Source organism: Coregonus lavaretus, assembly GCF_964263955.1.
Source record: "Coregonus lavaretus genome assembly, chromosome: 7".
NCBI lineage: Eukaryota > Metazoa > Chordata > Actinopteri > Salmoniformes > Salmonidae > Coregonus > Coregonus lavaretus.
Genome location: NC_139994.1, coordinates 8,159,156 through 8,181,969, shown reverse-complemented (window position 1 = coordinate 8,181,969; position 22,814 = coordinate 8,159,156). Strand labels below are relative to the sequence as shown.

At 44.3% G+C, this 22,814-nt stretch overlaps 1 pseudogene across 1 annotated transcript in view; it reads right to left on the bottom strand.

The window, feature by feature from the left end:
• Positions 1-22,464, bottom strand: part of LOC311131872 (inactive phospholipase C-like protein 2) — a 48,532-nt pseudogene extending 26,068 nt beyond the window's left edge. The window contains exons 1-5 of the transcript in view: positions 21,624-22,464; positions 2,027-2,128; positions 1,597-1,746; positions 1,080-1,240; positions 129-752 (exon numbers count right to left, since the gene is read on the bottom strand). The product of the transcript in view is annotated as an inactive phospholipase C-like protein 2 (transcript). The remainder of the gene's footprint in view (positions 1-128; positions 753-1,079; positions 1,241-1,596; positions 1,747-2,026; positions 2,129-21,623) is intronic.
• Positions 22,465-22,814: the final 350 nt, after the last annotated feature.

Genomic DNA, 22,814 nt, shown 5'->3' with positions numbered 1-22,814 from the left:
GAAAACCCATGAAACAGTTATACTGGTAGAACAGAAAACCCCATTAAACAGTTCTACTGGTAGAACAGAAAACCCATGAAACAGTTCTACTGGTAGAACAGAAAAGTGGTCATCTTCCCAATCCTTACCTGAGCCACGCCCTGCTCAACCTCCAGGAACCTCATCAGATCCTTGGTATCCAGGAACTCCTTGTTGCTAGAGAACTGCACCAGAAGGAAGTAGATCTCCGGTCGGGTGCAAAGGTCGTGGAAGACCTCAATGAACTCCTCCTTGGTGACCCTGTCCTGTATTCCTCCTCTTCTGTTGTCTGTGTTTGCTCCAGTCCCAGCTCCAGACTCTTCCCCATTCCTTTCCTCAGCTCCGGCCCCAGCTGGAACCCTGTCCCCGTCCTCATCGCCAGCTCCTGAGCCAATCCCAGCAACAGCTACAATTGAAGCGCCAACCTTTGCTTCAGCTCCAGCCACAGTCCCAACATCAGTTCCAACTGCAGTTGTCCCCCGCCCCATTCGTCCTCTCCTTGAGCCGATGGAGCTCCTTAAACCTGTGTTCCACTTTCCCACTCCTCACCCCAGGGTTAACACTCCTGATCAGTCCTACAGCCGATCGCAAACTGATCCCCTCCTCCTCTCCTCCACCCTGTCCATCTGACACCACCATAGAGGAGAATGTCTCTGCTAGCCAGGCGAGACGAAGGCTGTCCTCACTGGCTGGCCATCATGTCCATGGCATGCTTCCCATACAGAATCAGATACCTAGGGATGAGACAGAGAAGGATTGCACAGAGATTATGTCATAATTGAAAGATACCAGGGTAGGAAACACAATGAGAGTCATCTGTTCCAGTTGTTTTCATTCACTTCCATTTGGGTTCCAGTCCAGATCTTGACATCCTTTTGGTATGACACCACTGGGCCATGGAGAGTTGTCTAAACTAAAGCACAACCAGATCTGGTAACCCGGCAAGATATTGTGGACATGTATCCAACTTCCAGATCTGGCAACCCGGTAAGATATTGTTGACATGTTTCCTAAATCCATATCTGGCAACCCCGGCAAGACATTGTGGACATGTATCCTACCTCAGGCCAGTGACCCAGACGTTGGCCACCTCTGCAGAGTAAGCCACCAGGTCCAGAGCTTCATAGGTCTCTCCGTAGATGACAGAGAAGGCACAGTCCTCAGAGATCTGGTCATAGACGCCGTTGGTCCTAAAGGTCTCTGTGTTGCGGCCGGTGCGGACCTAGAATGACACAAAGAAGGATCCAATCAATTGAGACCAGGAAGTACAGAACAGTACACATGGGAGTCAACTGTTCCTATTGTTTCACTCAGTTCCATTCACTGACTGAAAGTTATTTGGCTCCAAGACAGCGCTGAAGAATAGTCAATTCCTGATGAGTGCAAACTCCATTTAAATGTATTGCAGATCATCTAATTAAATTGCTCTGTTTTTTTGCAGGAAACCAGACGTCATTGCATTTATCAGGAGTTAAGTCTATAAAAGGTTCATAACATCCCATCTCCACTTTGTTCTCCTTGTAGGTGTGTACCTACCTCCCTGATGGAGGGGAGGGCGATGCGTGCGTAGCTACCTACCTCTCTGATGGAGGGGACGGCAATACAGGCCTTGTCTGACTCCTTCTTGGAGGGCTCCCATCGCAGGGCCTGCAGACCTGACTCCAGCAAGTAGTAGCGTTGGTAGACCCGGGAGTTGGAGCGCACCTTCCGAAACTCAGTACCCTCCATCTGGAGACAGACAGCAATCAATCATGCACACACCTTGATCCTATTCACTAGTAAGAAAATGGGCCGAAAACGGGGAGGGACTACCTGCACTTGGCCAATAAGAAACTATTGTTTTTCGTTTTGCTACGGTGTGCACTAACAAATACACCCCAGTTATATTTCAGTCACTTATATAAAAACAAACCAACAAACACTGCCACTTCAGAAATGTATAACTAGAGTGTAACTAGTGTAGTAACTAGTGTAGTAACTAGTGTGTGTAACGGGTGATGTTCCCCACCATAGCGCTGATGCAGTCTGCAGCGCTGCTGATCTTCCTCTCAGAGAGACTGCTGCTGAAGGAGACTGTCTTCTTCCTCTCACGACCAGCACGAGACCCATCCTACAGAGAAAAGGAGGGAGGGACGGAGGGAGGGGTGGAGGGAGATAGAGAGAGGGAGGGGGAGAGGATGTGTGGGGAATCGATAAGAGGAAATTGGGAAAGTGGAGAGATAGAGAGAGTGGAGCAGAGGGCGAGGGAGAGAGAGATCTTTATTAATACAGATTAACCTACACTCCAACCTAGCACAGCACAGGCTCACTTCACTTTGTTGTCGTTGGTGTTCTTTCTGATATCATGTGTCAGAGTGCCTTTCACCTTCACCAATAACCCATTAATCAAACACTGATGGGTTTTGAAAATTCTAATTCTGTTCCCCCTTGATGACTTTGGCCTCCGAATCATCTGAGTTCTATCACTGTTCCGTTCTATCGACCAATCAAAAGGGCAGGTTGAGAGACAGAGCGAGAGAGATATTAAAGGGAAGGATGAGAACATTGGTTGGGGGTGGGTTTATTCAATTACGGATATATCTAGCTCTAGATTGAAAAAAAAATGTCAAAGGCAATCTGTGGCAGCATCGGCGCTGGAGTCTGACAGAATGATGGAGAACCAGGGAAGAACAGAGGGGTCACTGTCACGTTCTGTAATCCAATCACGTTAACACACATTAAAAAGGTGCCTCTGACACTGCCAATGAAGACCTTGGCGATCTTATCATTCAGCCTAGCCGATACACAAGAATAGGTTTAACACTGGAAAACATTCAACTTAAATCTGAGTAATGTAGAATCAACTTAGAATCAATGTAGAACCAATGTAGAATCAAAACCCACACAAACACCCATAGAGAATTGCACCAAACAAATAGGTGGGCCCCATGTAGCTCAGTTGGTAGAGCATGGCGCTTGCAACGCCAGGGTTGTGGGTTCGATTCCCACGGGGGGCCAGTATGAAAAGAAAATGTATGCACTCACTAACTGTAAGTCGCTCTGGATAAGAGCGTCTGCTAAATGACTAAAATGTTAAATGTGTAGGACCTGTGCAATCATCACTGTATGTAATTCTATGGGCCCTTCTATCTCCTTCATCTGCGTCAACCTTTAGATAAAAGGACATGCTAAATTACTATGTCATATCGTTAAGGTTGACTGCGGGGGGGGAGAGGGGGGAGAGGGAGGGAGGGAGAGGGAGGGGAGGAGGGGGGGGAGAGGAGGGAGGGGAGGAGAGGGAGGGAGGGGGGGAGAGGGAGGGAGGGGGGGGGAGGGAGGGGAGGAGGGGGGAGAGAGAGGGGGGGGGGGTATGTACACATGAGTGTGATCACACAGAGAGGGGAAAATGAGTTTGGAGAACGCCGAAGGGCAGCAGTGTTTTATCTGAGGAGTATGAATGAACGTGTGAACGTGTGCCAACAGTAAAGCATCCTGAGACCATTCATGTGTGGGGTTGCTTCTCAGCCAAGGGAGTGGGCTCAATCACAATTTTGCCTAAGAACACAGCCATGAATAAAGAATGGTACCACCACATCATCCGAGAGCAACTTCTCCCAACCATCCAAGAACAGTTTGGTGACGAACAATGCCTTTTCCAGCATGATGGAGCACCTTGCCATAAGGCAAAAGTGATAACTAAGTGGCTTGGGGAACAAAACATTGAAATGTTGGGTCCATGACCAGGAAACTCCCCAGACCTTAATCCCATTGAGAACGTGGTCAATCCACAAGAGGCGGGTGGACAAACAAAAACCCACAAATTCTGACAAACTCCAAGCATTGATTATGCAAGAATGGGTTGCCATCAGTTAGGATGTGACAGCATGCCAGGGCGGATTCCAGAGGTCTTGAAAAAGAAGGGTCAACACTGCAAATATTGACTCTTTGCATAAACTTTATGTAATTGTCAATAAAAGCCTTTGACACTTATGGAATGCTTGTAATTATACTTCAGTATACCATAGTAACATCTGACAAATATATCTAAAAACACTGAAGCAGCAAACTTTGTGAAGACCAATACTTGTGTCATTCTCAAAACTTTTGAACACGACTGTACACACAACCTCATTAAACGTATCAATACACACACCACACACACTCATCTCTGACATCAATATAGACCCTGAACAAATTACCTTGAAAAGAGAGTATCTGGTCACACACAAACGCACTCATTCAGTTGTACACAAGTGACCAATGTGCACCTGTACGCAAGCTTATAAAGTCAACCATGGTGAGAAACACACACTCACACACACACACACACACACTGTGTACACTGTCTTCTAAAGTTTTTGCCAAAGAGCCAGGTAACCTTTTATGGTCTGTAACCTCTGCTTGAATGATATAATTAGCCACACTACCTTAAACTGAGTGTAGGTGTGTGTGTGTTCGTGTTCGTGTTCGTGTGTGTGTGTCTGAGTGTGTGTGTGGGTGGGTGAATGCTTCGGTGGGAGAAAGAGAGAGAAAGAAAGAAACAAACAAACAAAAGCTTTGTCCTGAACAGTTCTCTCCTTGTCGCCAGTGTTTCTCATAGATTTGAGACATATGGTGAAAACCTCCCATCGCCACTCTGAAGCCTTCAAAACAGGAAGCAGTTAGAAGCTGTGGTCAGTCACAAAGCTACTTCCTGTGGTGGGCTGGGGCATCACAGGAAGTACTGAACTGAAGAGCCAAGAAGAAGAAGAGAAGACATGAGACAAGGACTACGTCCCAAATGGCACCCTATTCCCTACTTAGTGCACTACTTTTGACCAGGGCCCATAGTAGGGGACAAACAAGACTGTAGACTGTTGTCAACCGCCGCATTGAAAACACAGAGTTGTGTTCTCTGAAGTGAAGTTGTTGGGAACCCTTGTGAATGTTTTTTATCACAAATGTATGCATCTACACTATATATACAAAAGTATGTGAACACCCCTTCAAATTAGTGGATTTGGCCATTTCAGCCACACCCGTTGCTGACAGGTGTATAAAATCGAGCACACAGCCATGCAATCTCCATACACAAACATTGACAGTAGAATGACCTTACTGAAGAGCTCAGTGACTTTCGACGTGGCACTGTCATAGGATTCCACCTTTCCATCAAGTAAGTTCATCAAATTTCTGCCCTGCTAGAGCTGCCCCAGTCAACTGTAAGTGCTGTATTTGTGAAGTGGAAACATCTAGGAGCAACAACGGCTCAGCCGCGAAGTGGTAGGCCACACAAGCTCACAGAACGGGACCGCCGAGTGCTGAAGCGCATAAAAATCCTCTGTCCTAGGTGGCAACACTCACTACAGAGTTCCAAACTTCCTCTGGAAACAATGTTAGCACAATAACTGTTCATCGGGAGCTTCATGAAATGGGCTTCCATGGCCTAGCAGCCGAACACAAGCCTAAGATCACCATGCGCAATGCCAAGCTTCGTCTGGAGTGGTGTAAAGCTCACCGCCATTGGACTCTGGAGCAGTGGAAACACGTATTCTGGAGTGATGAATCACGCTTCACCATCTGGCAGTCCAACGGACGAATCTGGGTTTGGCGGATGCCAGGAGAATGCTACCTGCCCAATGCATAGTGCCAACTGTAAAGTTTGGTGGAGGAGGAATAATGGTCTGGGGCTGTTTTTCATGGTTCGGGCTAGGCCCATCAGTTCCAGTGAAGGGAAATCTTAACACTACAGCATACAATTACATTCTAGACGATTCTGTGCTTCCAACTTTGTGGCAACAGTTTGGGGAAGACCCTTTCCTGTTTCAGCATGACAATGCCCCCATGCAAAGAGAGGTCCATATAGAAATGGTTTGTCGAGATCGGTGTGGAAGAACTTCGGTTGATTTGGGACGCCGACTTCGAGCCAGCTCTAATCGCCAAACATCAGTGCCCGATCTCACTAACGCTCTTGTGGCTGAATGGAAATAAGTCGCTGCAGCAATGTTCCAACATCTAGTGGAAAGCCTTCCCTGAAGAGTGGAGGCTGTTATAGCAGCAAAGGGGGGACCAACTCCATATTAATGCCCGTGATTTTGGAATGAGATGTTTATCGAGCAGGTGTCCACATACTTTTGGTTATGTAGTGTATATCAGGGGTGCGCTAACCCTTCGGCTTGAGGGCCACATCAGATTTCGAAATTCAACGGAGGGCCGCACATATTAATAATAATAATAATAATATTATGCCATTTAGCAGACGCTTTTATCCAAAGCGACTTACAGTCATGTGCGCATACATTTTTACGTATATTGTTTTTTGACCCATTTGTTTGTCAAAATCTCTTTGCGGGCCAGAAAACAGGGGCCGAAATTTGAAAATATATTAGGTCCATTATAATTTCTACATACTTTCTATTTAGTTTTAGACGTTCAAGTGTGGCCTGGTGTGTTTTTTAACCCGAAATAATCCCCCCCCCCCCCCCCCAAAAAAAAAAAAGAAAGAACTTTGCTCAATGTGCTTCTGCATTGAACAGACAGGAGAGATTAATTTTACAGGATTATACGGGTGAATGAACAGATGAAGAGAGAGGGAGAGAGAAAGATGGAGAACAAGAGAAGGAAACGGTAGATAGGCCTTGATACGCAGAGAGAGGTTGAGGTTCTGAGGGGAAGTATGAGGAATAAACAGGGAGTATAGCTAAAATGAAAGGTTAATCTGTGATAGATAGAGGGAGAGAGGTATGTCGAAAGAGTGCGAGGAGCGAAATAGATGTGGGTGGATGGAGGTCGGAACAGAGAATCCTGTGTGTGCTAAATAAATACAAGCCTTTCCTGGAATGCATTAATAACCAAAGCTTTGGCACACAGATAGACCACAGACCCTTTATCAACCATTCTCTAACCTCTGACCTAATTCCAGAAGATAAAGCTGTGTGTGAAAGTGTGTGAGGGTGTGCTCCTGTGTGCGCTTGTGCTTGTGTGTGCATGCAGCAGGTAGTCTCTAGTCTATCTATGCTGTCACTTACCAACTTCATATGCAAACATGGTGTTCAAATCATGGCCTCTGAACATGAGTGTGTAATCAACACCCACCCAGAATGAGCATAATTACAGAACTCCAGTCAGCAGAATTAGAATGTTTTCAGAATACTGTAAAATCTCAGGATATAAAATGTACATGAAAATAAATAAATAATGGCAATAGGAAAAATAACTCACGATCTACAGCAATCCTTTAAGTGGACCACAGAAAATATGAAATCCTTAGGATGCTTAATAAGTGACAAAGAAACAACAAATATAAAGATAACTTTATCCCATTACTCAAAAACATGAAAGCAGATCAAATGAAATGGAACAATCCTCCCATAAATTTTACAGGTTGAATAAACCTCTTCAGAATGGCATGGCTCCCAACAGTATACTCGGTCAAAACAGACTTTATATAGGCAAATAAAACTCCGAATAAATAAGAAAGTTTTTACATCTTCCTAAGTCTGAGGGTGGTTTTAACCTCCCAGACATGGAATTGTATCAACTTGCCACCCAAGGCTTTTACTTGCGACATATTGTTAAATGCGCTAAAGTGGAACAATGGGTACATATTGAATATGTGCATGCTCATCCCCAGAATCTTTTCACGTGTCTATTTTCAAAACGATAAAGCTAAGAACATTAACAACTTCATAGTTAAGAACACTATAAACAACATGGAAGAAAATTAAACAGATTCTACAATAACCAATATCACTCCCTAAAAACACACCCCTATTGAACAATCCTTGAATAGCTTTTCAGAATTCACCATTTGTCAATATTTAAAGATTGACAAAATGTGAGCTACAGAGAGAAACAAACCAGTGCAATTTGAATCCATGTGGCATTAAGTGTTACAAGCTGGAGATATCAAAAGATGAGAAATGAGAAGGGATGTTATTGTGAGACGGACAGGATGGGTATGAATACAGTGGGAGCATGTGGGTCTGAGCAAGTATGATGTCATTAATGTTTGTTGAAATGCATGTACGTCCAAGTATGATGTCATTAATGTTTGTTGAAATGCATGTACGTCCAAGTATGATGTCATTAATGTTTGTTGAAATGCATGTACGTCCAAGTATGATGTCATTAATGTTTGTTGAAATGCATGTATGTCCAAGTATGATGTCATTAATGTTTGTTGAAATGCATGTACATCCAAGTATGATGTCATTAATGTTTGTTGAAATGCATGTACGTCCAAGTATGATGTCATTAATGTTTGTTGAAATGCATGTACGTCCAAGTATGATGTCATTAATGTTTGTTGAAATGCATGTACGTCCAAGTATGATGTCATTAATGTTTGTTGAAATGCATGTACGTCCAAGTATGATGTCATTAATGTTTGTTGAAATGCATGTACGTCCAAGTATGATGTCATTAATGTTTGTTGAAATGAATGTACGTCCAAGTATGATGTCATTAATGTTTGTTGAAATGCATGTACGTCCAAGTATGATGTCATTAATATGTTTGTTGAAATGCATGTACGTCCAAGTATGATGTCATTAATGTTTGTTGAAATGCATGTACGTCCAAGTATGATGTCATTAATGTTTGTTGAAATGCATGTACGTCCAAGTATGATGTCATTAATGTTTGTTGAAATGCATGTACGTCCAAGTTTATGTTTTTGTCTTTATTAGTATTATTTCCTTCTATGCTGATTGGTCAGTCCCAGCCAACATCATGTCTAGTTTAGTGGCGCTATGTTTGTGGAATGTTAAGTTGTCTTTGTATATTGTCAAAAAAAAGAAATATTATTAAAAAAAAATATATATAAAGAATTAGGATGTAGGTTATTAGTGGGAGGACTACTAATTAAGAGTGAGGATAAAGAGCCACACAGTAGGTACCAGTAGGCATAAACACACGGCTATCTGGGATCTCTGTGCTCAAAACACTAACAAACCCATCACACAAAACATGGAATACATGTTCTGGACAGGGAGGCTTAGAATTAAAGTGGTATATGTAGGCCTAACTATGATCGTATTTGTCCCACTTCCTCACCTGTGTGTGTGTGTGTGTGTGTGTGTACATACGACATTCATGCACTTCTGTGTGTGTGTGTGTGTGTGTGTGTGTGTGTGTGTGTGTGTGTGTGTGTGTGTGTGTGTGTGTGTGTGTGTGTGTGTGTGCGCGTGCGTACATGATACAGTATGGGAAAGGAAGTCACCGTTACAACTTGGAGGAGAAACAGGAAGTGTGAAGTGGTTGTGTCATTCCCTCAGCAACAACATGATTCAACACACCATTTACTTCACAACACCCACAACAATCCACAACCAGCAGATGGACTCAGTCAAATCAAAACCACCAACTAAGAGCTTAACAGAAGTATCTCTCCTCAAGTCAAAACAACCCACTAAGAGCTTACCAGAAGTATCTCTCCTCAAGTCAAATCCACCAACTAAGAGCTTACCAGAAGTATCTCTCCTCAAGTCAAATCCACCAACTGAGAGCTTACTAGAAGAATCTCTCCTCAAGTCAAATCCACCAACTGAGAGCTTACTAGAAGAATCTCTCCTCAAGTCAAATCCACCAACTGAGAGCTTACTAGAAGTATCTCTCCTCAAGTCAAATCCACCAACTAAGAGCTTACTAGAAGTATCTCTCCTCAAGTCAAATCCACCAACTGAGAGCTTACTAGAAGTATCTCTCCTCAAGTCAAATCCACCAACTGAGAGCTTACTAGAAGTATCTCTCCTTCTCTACAAGTCTGATGTTCCAGATGAGATGCAGGTTTGAGGATGATTCTCAGGTAAAAGGCGGACATGATAAAGGTCATTCAGACAGCGTGAATATTTGTTTGGTTGTTTGAACAGATTATTTGTTTAAAATGTAGGATGCCTCAGTGGAGCCTTGGTGAGTTAAGGTGTGATGAATCTGGTGATTGTTATTACACACAGAGATACGCACACACACACTTATGCACACATACACTACCAGTCAAAAGTTAGGACACATCTACTCATTCAAGGGGTTTTCATTATTTTTACATTGTGGAATAATAGTGAAGACATCAAAACCATGAAATAACACATATGGAATCATGTAGTAACCAAAAAAGTGTTAAACAAATCAAAATATATTTTATATTTGAGATTCTTCAAATAGCCTTGATGACAGCTTTGCAGACTCTTGGCATTCTCTCAACCAGCTTCATGAGGTAGTCACCTGGAATGCATTTAAATTAACAGGTGTGCCTTGTTAAAAGTTAATTTGTGGAATTTCTTTCCTTCTTAATGCGTTTGAGCCAATCAGTTGTGTTGTGACAAGGTAGGGGGGTATACAGAAGATAGCCCTATTTGGTAAAAGACCAAGTCCATATTATGGCAAGAACAGCTCAAATAAGCAAAGAGAAACGATAGTCCATCATTACTTTAAGACATGAAGGTCAGTCAATACGGAACATTTCAAGAACTTTGAAAGTTTCTTCAAGTGCAGTCGCAAAAACGATCAAGCGCTATGATGAAACTGGCTCTCATGAGGACCACCACAGGAATGGAAGACCCAGAGTTACCTCTGCTGCAGAGGATAAGTTCATTAGAGTTACCAGCCTCAGAAATTGCAGCCCAAATAAATGCTTCACAGAGTTCAAGTCACAGACACATCTCAACATCAACTGTTCAGAGGGGACTGTGTGAATCAGGCCTTCCTGGTCAAATTGCTGCAAAGAAACCACTACTAAAGGACACCAATAATAAGAAGAGACCTGCTTGGGCCAAAAAACACGAGCAATGGACATTAGACAGGTGGAAATGTGTTATTTGGTATGGAGTCCAAATTGGAGATTTTTGGTTCCAACCGCCGAGTCTTTGTGAGACGTGGTGTGGGTGAACGGATGATCTCTGCATGTGTAGTTCCCACCGTAAAGCATGGAGGAGGAGGTGTGATGGTGTGGGGGTGCTTTGATGGTGACAATGGCAGTGATTTATTTAGAATTGCTTGTGCATGTGGGAACTCCTTCAAGACTGTTGGAAAAGCATTGCAGGTGAAGCTGGTTGAGAGAATCTCAAATATAAAATATATTTTGATTTGTTTAACACTTTTTTGGTTACTACATGATTCCATATGTGTTATTTCTTAGTTTGGATGTCTTCACTATTATTCTTCAATGAAAAACCCTTGAATGAGTAGGTGTGTCCGAACATTTGACTGGTACCGTATGAAAAGTCCTCACCTAACCTCAGCACTCCTCCATAGCAACAGTAGGATTACCATCAGTATTTATGTTCTCCTGCAGTGGGCAAGTGTATGTATGAATGTGTGTGTGTGTGTGTGTGTGTTGCCTTCAGAAAGTATTCATAGTACCTCTTGACTTATTCCACATTTTGTTGTGTTACAGCTTGAATTCAACATTGATTAAATACATGTTTTTATAAATGTTGGCAAATGTATTGAAAATTGAATACAGAAATATCTCATTTACATAAGTATTCACACCCCTGACTCAATACATGTTAGAATCACCTTTGGCAGCGATTACAGCTGTGAGTCTTTCTTGGTAAGTCTCTAAGAGCTTTGTACACCTGGATTGTAGAATATTTGCACATTATTATTTTTCAAGTTCTTCAAGCTCTGTCAAGTTGGTTGTTGATCATTGCTAGACAGCCATTCTCAAGTCTTGCCATAGATTTTCAAGCCAATTTAAGTCAAAACTGTAACTAGGCCACTCAGGAACATTCAATGTCGTCTTGGTAAGCAACTCCAATGTATATTTGGCAATGTGTTTTAGGTTATTGTCCTGCTGAAAGGTGAATTTGTCTCCCAGTATCTGTTGGAAAGCAGACTGAACCAGGTTTTCCTCTAGGATTTTGCCTGTGCTTATCTCTATTCCTTTTCTTTTTATCCTAAAAAACTCCCTAGTCCTTGCCGATGACAAGCATACCCATAAAATGATGCAGCCAGCACCATGCTTGAAAATATTAAGAGTGGTACTCAGTGATGTGTTGTGTTGGATTTGCCTCAAACATAACGCAAGTTCATTTCTTTGCCAAATTTGTTGCAGTTTTACTTTAGTGCCTTATTGCAAACAGGATATATGTTTTGGAATAGTTTTATTCTGTACAGGCTTCCTTCTTTTCACTCAATAATTTAGGTTAGAATTGTGGAGTAACTACAATGTTGTTGATCCATCCTCCGTTTTCTCCTATCACAGCCAATAAACTCTAACTGTTTTAAAGTCACCATTGGCCTCACAGTGAAATCCCTGAGTAGTTTCCTTTCTCTCCGGCAACTGAGTTAGGAAAGACGCCTGTATCTTTGTAGTGACTGAGTGTATTGATACGCCATTCAAAGTGTAATTAACTTCATCATGCTCAAAAGGGATATTCAATGTCTGTTTATTTTTGTTTTTTTTACCCATCTACCAATAGGTGCTCTTCTTTGGGAGGCATTGGAAAACCACCCCTGGTCTTTGTGGTTGAATTCACTGCTCAACTGAGGGACCTTACAGATAATTGTATGTGTAGGGAACAGAGATGAGGTAGTCATTCAAAAATCATGTTAAACACTATTATAGCACACAGAATGAGTCCATGCAACTTATTATGTGACTTGTTAAGCACATTTTTACTCCTGAACATATTTAAGCTTGTCATAACAAAAGGGGTTGAAAACGTATTGACTCAAGACATTTCAGCTTTTAATTTTTAATTCATTTGTAAACATTTTTAAAAACATAATTCCACTTTTACATTATAGGGTATCGTGTGTAGGCCAGTGACATAAATCTCAATTTAATCAATTTTAAATTCAGACTGTAACACAACAAAATGTGTAAAAAGTCCAGGGGTGTGAATACTTTCTGAAGGCACTGTATGTATGTGTGTGTGTGTGTGTGTAGAGAACAGGATTAGCTGTGTGATTCAGAAAACGTAATTTGTTCCATCACAACCACTGAAGGAAAAAGATAGATTTAAAGTTGTTGGTTTGCTGTGGTTACTTGCTCTAAAACAGCCTGAAGCAATCAGAAGTGGTCTAAAGTAGGCCAAAGCAGGCTAAAGTGGGCCAAAGATGTCAATCAATAACCCGAGTAGCAGGTCGGAGGAGCTACAATTCAAACCATATCCTTCCCCAGCTGTCTGCCAACCCCCAAGGCTAAGACTGTTCTCTCAGTCAGAAAACACATTGGAATAACACACACTCCACCATAACCATATATTGTACTACAAACACAGACCAGATTTGTTACATCATCCAAACAGTTGAAGATATCCTACCATACCAAAGTTCCAAACTCACTACACCTGACCACCCCCACTGCCCCTCCATGGGTACTTTGGTGTGCGTGACTGACAGCAAAACAGGAAGCACAGACGACACTTTGTGTTTGTGATTCCTACAGGTAGATGACAGAGTTTTTCTGTCTTATCGTTATCTCAATCAACATGAACTTCAGTCACAGAGACAGGGTACTACTCAGAGACAGGGTACCACGCAGACACAGGGTACTACTCAGAGACAGGGTACCACGCAGAGACAGGGTACTACTCAGAGACAGGGTACCACGCAGACACAGGTTACCACGCAGAGACAGATTACCACTCAGAGACAGGGTACCACGCAGAGACAGGGTACCACGCAGAGACAGGGTACCACTCAGAGACAGGGTACCACGCAGAGACAGGGTACCACGCAGAGACAGGGTACCACGCAGAGACAGGGTACTTTGGGACAGAGGTTGATATGGACACAGAAACATTTAAGCAGCATTTTACATAAATCGCGATACCACCACCTCTACCAACTCTATAAATATTGTACCCAATCAACTGAACATCTGAATCAGGCACAGAATCACACAGCCACGATTCAGATACAATCAGTGCGTCAACATTTGATTGTGAGACCAAAATGTCTATAAAGTCCAACTTTTGGATCAGGCTTCTAGCACTCAAATGAATTATTCCAATGCCATTGCTACGGGAATTCATATCAGATGGAGTATCCAAGGTAGCACCTGAAGCTGCACTGAATGAGCAATAAACCATTTTCGAGCTATTGACAGAGCTCAATGTTATGGGGACAAGATTACTACTAACAATACCTCTCTGCATGTAAGTAGTATTCGCAATACGGTGATTGGACAATAATCTAGGAATTGCAGAAAGGTTGTTAGCTGAAGTTTGTTCCATATTTGCAATTGAGGGACTAATTAATGAAACTGGGAGAGGAGCATTGAACATAGTCTGATAGGGGAGCGTACAATCCCAAAAGTCAACCCCCGAAAATACACAACGTCAGGTATCAAAGGCTCTACATGAGGCAAGAGTAAGAGACATGTTGGTGGAGAGGATGCTGGAGCCATACCTGTTAAGATGTAAATTGTCCAGAAGAAATAGACCTGGTCGGTCTGTAAAAGCTGCAATGTTATCCACAAAAGGAATTCCCTTCGTGCAGCAGTATCCCTTAAGCCAGGTGTGTAATTGGCGTATACGACTAAAAACCATATCCGTGGGGATGGAAAAGGACCGGAAACAACACACTGCTTCCCAGATTCCAGCAGCATATTTATCAATGTTTTAAAATCGTCTCTCAATTTCTCTGACTGCTGGAGTTTAATGTCATTTGACCCAACATGGACAATGACAGTTGAAGCGGCGGAGTGCTTGCTAATAAGTAGCGGTAGCATGGAATTTAGGTCAGGGATCCTAGCGCCAGGGTAGCAGAAAGTCTCAGCTTTCCGGATTGAAACGTTTCGGACCATGGATGAACCCACCACGAGAACGGAAGGACTACAGATGGGTTTATTGGGTAAATGACGGGGCCTCTCCCGGGTGATCTGCCTCCTAGTAGGTTGAGGGGGGCTAGCAGCTGAGACTGACGACCGAGCGGTAGGCAAGGAGCGCAGATGAGTGTGCTTGGGCACTTCCACCTGAGAGTGAGATGGCAGCAGTAGAGATGTAGCGGAGGGACCCTGTACAGTATGATTGGAATGCACTTCCAGGTCCTTGAATCTCCTCCCCAATTGTAGCACTTCCGAAACATTTGATGGATTCCGTTTCCTGGAGTGCTTTACTCCCCGGACAGCAATCCAGGCATCCTGAGGCGGAGCAGAAGTGGTGGAACAGACCGGGCCCTTCGGTTTAGCTCCTAGCCTGGGCCATGGCTCATTTAAGGGAACCGAATGGAGTTTCTCCGTTACAGGCTCCCCAGAAGTGGAGGTGCCGAGCCAGGGGCAGGTGACGTCGTCGATTTTGGAGGTGGTTTGTGCAACCATGGAGTCCAGGAGTTCTTCGTCCTCCTTGATCTGGCGCAAGACAGATACTCTCCCCTCCAGCTCAGCGACTCTCTGGCTCAGGTACTGGCAGGTGGTACATCCAGGGGTGAGCGAAGCCATGAGAGACATCCATCTTAACAGGAGTCTGGGACACAAACTTGCGGTCCCAGCCGTAAAGGCTGACCGCGTCGCGGAATCAGTAGCAATGCAAACTTTAGCTATGATTTAAAAACGATTTCATAAAAACAACAAACCGAGTGTAGGCAGTACACGGTTCTGTTGCGCGCTCTGATGACGTCAGTTGCGTGATGACGTGTACTAGAAAGAGACAGGGTACCACTCAGAGACAGAGTACCACTCAGAGACAGGGTACCACTCAGAGACAGGGTACCACTCAGAGACAGGGTACCACTCAGAGACAGGGTACCACGCAGAGACAGGGTACCACGCAGAGACAGGGTACCACGCAGAGACAGGGTACCATGCAGAGACAGGGTACTACGCAGAGACAGGGTACTAGACAGAGACAGGGTACTATGCAGAGACAGGTTGACAAAGACAGGGTATTACTCAGAAACAGGGTACTAGACAGACACAGAGTACTAGACAGAGACAGGGTACTAGACAGAGACAGGGTACTAGACAGAGACAGGGTACCACTCAGAGACAGGGTACTAGACAGAGACAGGGTACTAGAAAGAGACAGGGTACTAGACAGGGTACTAGAAAGAGACAGGGTACTAGAAAGAGACAGGGTACCACACAGAGACAGGGTACCACGCAGAGACAGGGTACTAGACAGAGACAGGGTACTAGACAGAGACAGGGTACTATTCAGAGACAGGGTACTAGAAAGAGACAGGGTACTAGAAAGAGACAGGGTACTAGACAGAGACAGGGTACTATTCAGAGACAGGGTACTAGAAAGAGACAGGGTACTATTCAGAGACAGGGTACTAGAAAGAGACAGGGTACCAATCAGAGACAGGGTACCACGCAGAGACAGGGTACCACGCAGAGACAGGGTACTACGCAGAGACAGGGTACTACGCAGAGACAGGGTACTAGACAGAGACAGGGTACTAGACAGAGACAGGGTACTACGCAGAGACAGGGTGACAAAGACAGGGTACTAAGCAGAGACAGGGTACCACGCAGAGACAGGGTACCACGCAGAGACAGGGTACCACGCAGAGACAGGGTACCACGCAGAGACAGGGTACCACGCAGAGACAGGGTACCACGCAGAGACAAGGTACTAGACAGAGACAGGGTACTAGACAGAGACAGGGTACTAGACAGAGACAGGGTACTATGCAGATACAGGGTACTAGAAAGAGACAGGGTACTAGAAAGAGACAGGGTACTAGAAAGAGACAGGGTACCAATCAGAGACAGGGTACCATGCAGAGACAGGGTACTAGACAGAAACAGGGTACTACGCAGAGACAGGGTACTAGACAGAGACAGGGTACTACGCAGAGACAGGGTGACAAAGACAGGGTACTACTCAGAGACAGGGTACTATGCAGAGACAGGGTACCACGCAGAGACAGGGTACCACGCAGAGACAGGGTACTACGCAGAGACAGGGTACTACGCAGAGACAGGGTACTAGACAGAGACAGGGTACTAGACAGAGACAGGGTACTAGACAGAGACAGGGTACTACTCAGAGACAGGGTACTAGAAAGAGACAGGATACCACTCAGAGGGCACAAGAGCACCCTTACATACCTACCCACCCTGCACGTACACAAGACAAGAAGAGGGAATTGAACAGGCCTCTGTCCCAAAGTAGTTAACTCTGTAGGGAATAGGGTACCATTTGGGATGCTGCCAGGGGTGAAATTAGGACAGGAGGCCAAGGATGGAGAGAGGAATAGGGGGGTAAGAGGAGGACAGGAGGGAAGAGGAGTAGATGAAAGAGAAGAAGAGCAATAGGGGGGAAAGACTGAAAAAATAGGTGAGGTGATATTTTTGTTCTAAGCCTATCCCAAACCTTAACCCTTACCTTAACTATTCGGAGTTAATGACTAACCTTAAGAATTCTGAGTTAATGACTAACCTTAAGAATTCTGAGTTAATGCCTAACCTTAACCTTGGAACAATAAAGAGAGGTAAACAAACACTTTGAAATTTGATGTTTGAAAAACATGGATGCACATCTAATTCTGACGTGAGACTGTGAGAGCTTGTCGCTCTACCCACACGCTCACACACACTCACACAGACAGACTTTCACACTCTTCACCATACACTGCTGCTACTCTGTTTATTATCTATCCTGATTGCCTAGTCACTTTCACCCCTACCTACAAGTACATATTACCTCAAATTCCTCGTACCCCTGCACATTGACTCGGTACCAGTACTCCTTGCATATGGTCTCGTTATTTTATTGTGTTACTTTTTCCTTTATAATTTTTTTAATAATGTTTCTTACTTTTTAACTCTGTGTTGTTGGGAAAGGGCTTGTAAGTAAGCATTTCACGGTAAAGTCTATACCTGTTGTATTCAGCGCATGTGACAAATCAAATTGTTTTTGATTTTAATTATTGAGATGAACCATACAGGTTGTTTTCACGCAGGCAGCAGGGGCGTGCAAAGAGATGAGCAACTAGGGTGCTAGCTAGTGCATGATAGTCAACTGACTACTTGTGGTAAGCTTAATGTGTTAGACTTCAGTGTGTAGGCTATGTGGCTCACGTTAGTTGGTAGAGCATTGCACTTGCAAAGGCAGGATTGTGGGTTCGATTCCCACTGGAGCCACTCATATAAAAATGTTTGCATGCACTACTGTAAGTGGCTTTGGATAAAAGTGCCTGCGAAATATATATATATACAGTGGGGAAAAAAAGTATTTAGTCAGCCACCAATTGTGCAAGTTCTCCCACTTAAAAAGATGAGAGAGGCTTGTCATTTTCATCATAGGTACACGTCAACTATGACAGACAAATTGAGATTTTTTTTTCTCCAGAAAATCACATTGTAGGATTTTTAATGAATTTATTTGCAAATTATGGTGGAAAATAAGTATTTGGTCATCTACAAACAAGCAAGATTTCTGGCTCTCACAGACCTGTAACTTCTTCTTTAAGAGGCTCCTCTGTCCTCCACTCGTTACCTGTATTAATGGCACCTGTTTGAACTTGTTATCAGTATAAAAGACACCTGTCCACAACCTCAAACAGTCACACTCCAAACTCCACTATGGTCAAGACCAAAGAGCTGTCAAGGGACACCAGAAACAAAATTGTAGACCTGCACCAGGCTGGGAAGACTGAATCTGCAATAGGTAAGCAGCTTGGTTTGAAGAAATCAATTGTGGGAGCAATTATTAGGAAATGGAAGACATACAAGACCACTGACAATATCCCTCGATCTGGGGCTCCACGCAAGATCTCACCCCGTGGGGTCAAAATGATCACAAGAACGGTGAGCAAAAATCCCAGAACCACACGGGGGGACCTAGTGAATGAACTGCAGAGAGCTGGGACCAAAGTAACAAAGCCTACCATCAGTAACACACTACGCCGCCAGGGACTCAAATCCTGCATTGCCAGACGTGTCCCCCTGCTTAAGCCAGTACATTTCCAGGCCCGTCTGAAGTTTGCTAGAGTGCATTTGGATGTTCCAGAAGAGGATTGGGAGAATGTCATATGGTCAGATGAAACCAAAATATAACTTTTTGGTTAAAACTCAACTCATCGTGTTTGGAGGACAAAGAATGCTGAGTTGCATCCAAAGAACACCATACCTACTGTGAAGCATGGGGGTGGAAACTTCATGCTTTGGGGCTGTTTTTCTGCAAAGGGACCAGGACGACTGATCCGTGTAAAGGAAAGAATGAATGGGGCCATGTATCGTGAGATTTTGAGTGAAAACCTCCTTCCATCAGCAAGGGCATTGAAGATGAAACGTGGCTGGGTCTTTCAGCATGACAATGATCCCAAACACACCGCCCGGGCAACGAAGGAGTGGCTTCGTAAGAAGCATTTCAAGGTCCTGGAGTGGCCTAGCCAGTCTCCAGATCTCAACCCCATAGAAAATCTTTGGAGGGAGTTGAAAGTCCGTGTTACCCAGCGACAGCCCCAAAACATCACTGCCCTAGAGGAGATCTGCATGGAGGAATGGGCCAAAATACCAGCAACAGTGTGTGAAAACCTTGTGAAGACTTACAGAAAACGTTTGACCTGTGTCATTGCCAACAAAGGGTATATAACAAAGTATTGAGAAACTTTTGTTATTGACCAAATACTTATTTTCCACCACAATTTGCAAATAAATTCATAAAAAATCCTACAATGTGATTTTCTGGATTTTTTTTCCTCATTTTGTCTGTCATAGTTGATGTGTACCTATGATGAAAATTACAGGCCTCTCTCATCTTTTTAAGTGGGAGAACTTGCACAATTGGTGGTTGACTAAATACTTTTTTTCCCCACTGTATATGTCTATGTTGCTTTGCGTTCAGTTGTGTCGTGCTGTGTCGTGCTCTGCTGCCCTTTGAAGATGCACAGTGTGTGTGTTGCAAGTTAGACGTGTGCTGTAGCTATCACCACCACCACATCAAACAAACGCAGCAGCAGATAGCAGAGCTGGCTCCACACCCTGCCGCGTACGTCGAGCAGCACCGCCCTCGCAGAAGTCATTTAACGCCACTTACAGCCCAGCATGGGACAGAGCTGGTTATTTTAGACGCCACAACTTTCCTGAAGCATGACAGAAAGGTAAACACATTTGTGTTTCTGACAATCCTTTACTGGCAACGCAGAAACAAATAAGGTCAAGGGGTAGAAAGAGAAAAAGGGAGAGAGGAAGGAAGTTAGAGAGAGAGTGAAAAAGAGAGTGACAGCAACAAAACATGATGAGAGAAAAAGTTAGACAGAGGAGAGAGAGAGAGAGAGAGTCATCACTATATCTAACTGTTTGTGACTCAAAGCAACATTGCAACATCAACTGTGAGGAAATTGGCCAACCTCCTGCCCTGCCAAGCGCTGAGAGCGAATCAGACCGGCACAGAGCCAACGCTGACAACAAGTAATTCCTCTGTAGGGAGCAGCATCATACAAAACTGGCAACGCAAAAGATCAATATAAGATCAACTGTTCGGACAAGTCTTGCTGTGATCACAGATCAAGCAATGATTTCAACACATACTCGAGTCCTTCTCACCAGTTGTCAGATCAAAAGATTGCCTTGGGGAAGTGAAAATGAAGGACTTATTTCAAAGTTTAAAACAGGGATGAAGTCTGTCTAAAGTAGAGGAATAAAGAGGGAGGCGCTGGGTCAAGGGTCAGGTGGGTCATTCCATCCAGCCCAGTCCAAAGATCTAGGAATCAATCTCTGTCTTTCTGTCTTGACGAGGAAGGCAACGCAAAGCTAGTTTAGTAGTAGGCGTAGAGATAGGCATTAAAACCACTGCCAAATAGTAGCCTATTTATTTCAAGCATTTATTGCATTCATTGCAAGCAGCTGGAGCTATCTGGGGTGCATCACAATAGTCTAAAGTGGCTTCCTCTTCTTGTATCCTTCCCTTTATCTGCATTGATCTGACATGATAGGTGAAAGCAATCATCTGTCCAGGTCTTTCCAATCATTGTGGTCTAAAGAGAGGAGACAGGGAGAAGAAGTGAAGGGGAGAAGGAGAGGAGAAGGAGAAGGAATAGACAGGGAGAAGGAGAGGAGAGGGAGAAGGAGAAGACAGGGAGAAGGAGAGGAGACAGGGCGGAGAGGAGACAGGGAGAAGGAGAGGAGAAGGAGAAGGAATAGACAGGGAGAAGGAGAGGAGAGGGAGAATGAGAAGACATGGAGAAGGAGAGGAGAAGGAATAGACAGGGAGAAGGAGAGGAGAGGGAGAAGGAGAAGACATGGAGAAGGAGAGGAGAAGGAATAGACAGGGAGAAGGAGAGGAGAGGGAGAAGGAGAAGACAGGGAGAAGGAGAGGAGACAGGGCGGAGAGGAGACAGGGAGAAGGAGAGGAGAAGGAATAGACAGGGAGAAGGAGAGGAGAGGGAGAATGAGAAGACAGGGAGAAGGAGAGGAGAAGGAGAAGGAATAGACAGGGAGAAGGAGAGGAGAGGGAGAAGGAGGAGACAGGGAGAAGGAGAGGAGACAGGGAAGAGAGGAGACAGGGAGGAAGGAGAGGAGACAGGGAGAAGGAGAGGAGACAGGGAGGAGGAGAGGAGACAGGGAGAAGGAGAGGAGACAGGGAGGAGGAGAGGAGACAGGGAGAAGGAGAGGAGACAGGGAGAAGGAGAGGAAACGGATAGGAGCCAGGAAGAAAGAGATGAGACAGTGTGTGTGTTCTTGAACAGTTACAGATCAATTTAGTATGGTCAGTTCGGTGTATTTAATACCCCCAAACCTTTACCTTGATAATACTGCTCCGCCTAGGGATTCCTTTGGCGTTTGTAGTTTCTCCCGCTCCCTGTTTGTCAGTCATTGGGGATCCGGGACCAGTCTCGGTTTGGACAGCAGTCACGGTGTCTGACATCCCGCAGCCTCCGTTGGACAGCAAATCCGCTCGATGAGTCTCGAGGCTCATCCCATTGCTCCGCGAGGGTTTCATCCCAGCAACCGGTGGGCGCGCACCCTACGGGTCTTTAAGTCCGCTACAAATGTGGATTTTCGTTCACCGTAGCTGTGTGTATGCCTTGATTGGTGATCGCCTCGCTACGTGAAATAACTGACAATCATACGATCCTTCAGCGCACCAAAGCGACTCCGGGCTTTAACAGACAGCCACACATCCTGTGTTCTCTTGCAAAGTAGACTACCCAAAAGATATCCTCTACAAATCTTGCTTCTCCGTCGGTAGACATTGCTTTACACGAGAATGGGAATGCCACTGATACAAATCATTTGCAGCATCACCGGCGACTCACCAGAATGAAAAGTCAAAAAGAGATTTTTGTTACAGTGAACCGGATGGCACACCTCAAGTGCCCTGCGCAGTTGTAACCACGCCTGACAGCGCAATTGTCATCTTCATAATAGGGAAGTGAAGGCAACGGGCTTCAGGGGGTCATGCCTAGATGGTATACAGTTTTTGTCAAATTGCCGTCAAAGGTTTTGTGCATTTTAGCAAACCTTAACCTAATTCTCCTAACCTGCTACGAAAAGTCACGTTTGACAAAAACTGTATCCCTTCTAGACATAATTGCTTCAGGGGCTTGACTTGTCAGTTCTCACTGTATTCTGAAGCCACCTAACCTTCGTAGCCTAGGCATATATATTCTATACTACTACAGTAGACGAGCAGCATGTTTCCAGCTGGTCGAATTACTTCACTGTCTGCGTGGAAACAGTTGCGCGAGTGTTACACATTGGGCACCTACCTATTGATTACTTTTCATACAACAGCATAGTACAGATGCAATATTGGCTACGTTTCCATAAACACGCCCACCTCTTCTTGACTTTTAAGTGTGAACCGTGGTGGTCCCCACATGGCATTAAACAGCTATTCATTTTTGTCCTCTCTTGTGGACATCAGCTATTGGTCCGTGTCTCTGAGGCCATACAAACCACTGTGTTAAGTCCTGTTGTCCCTTTGAGAAGA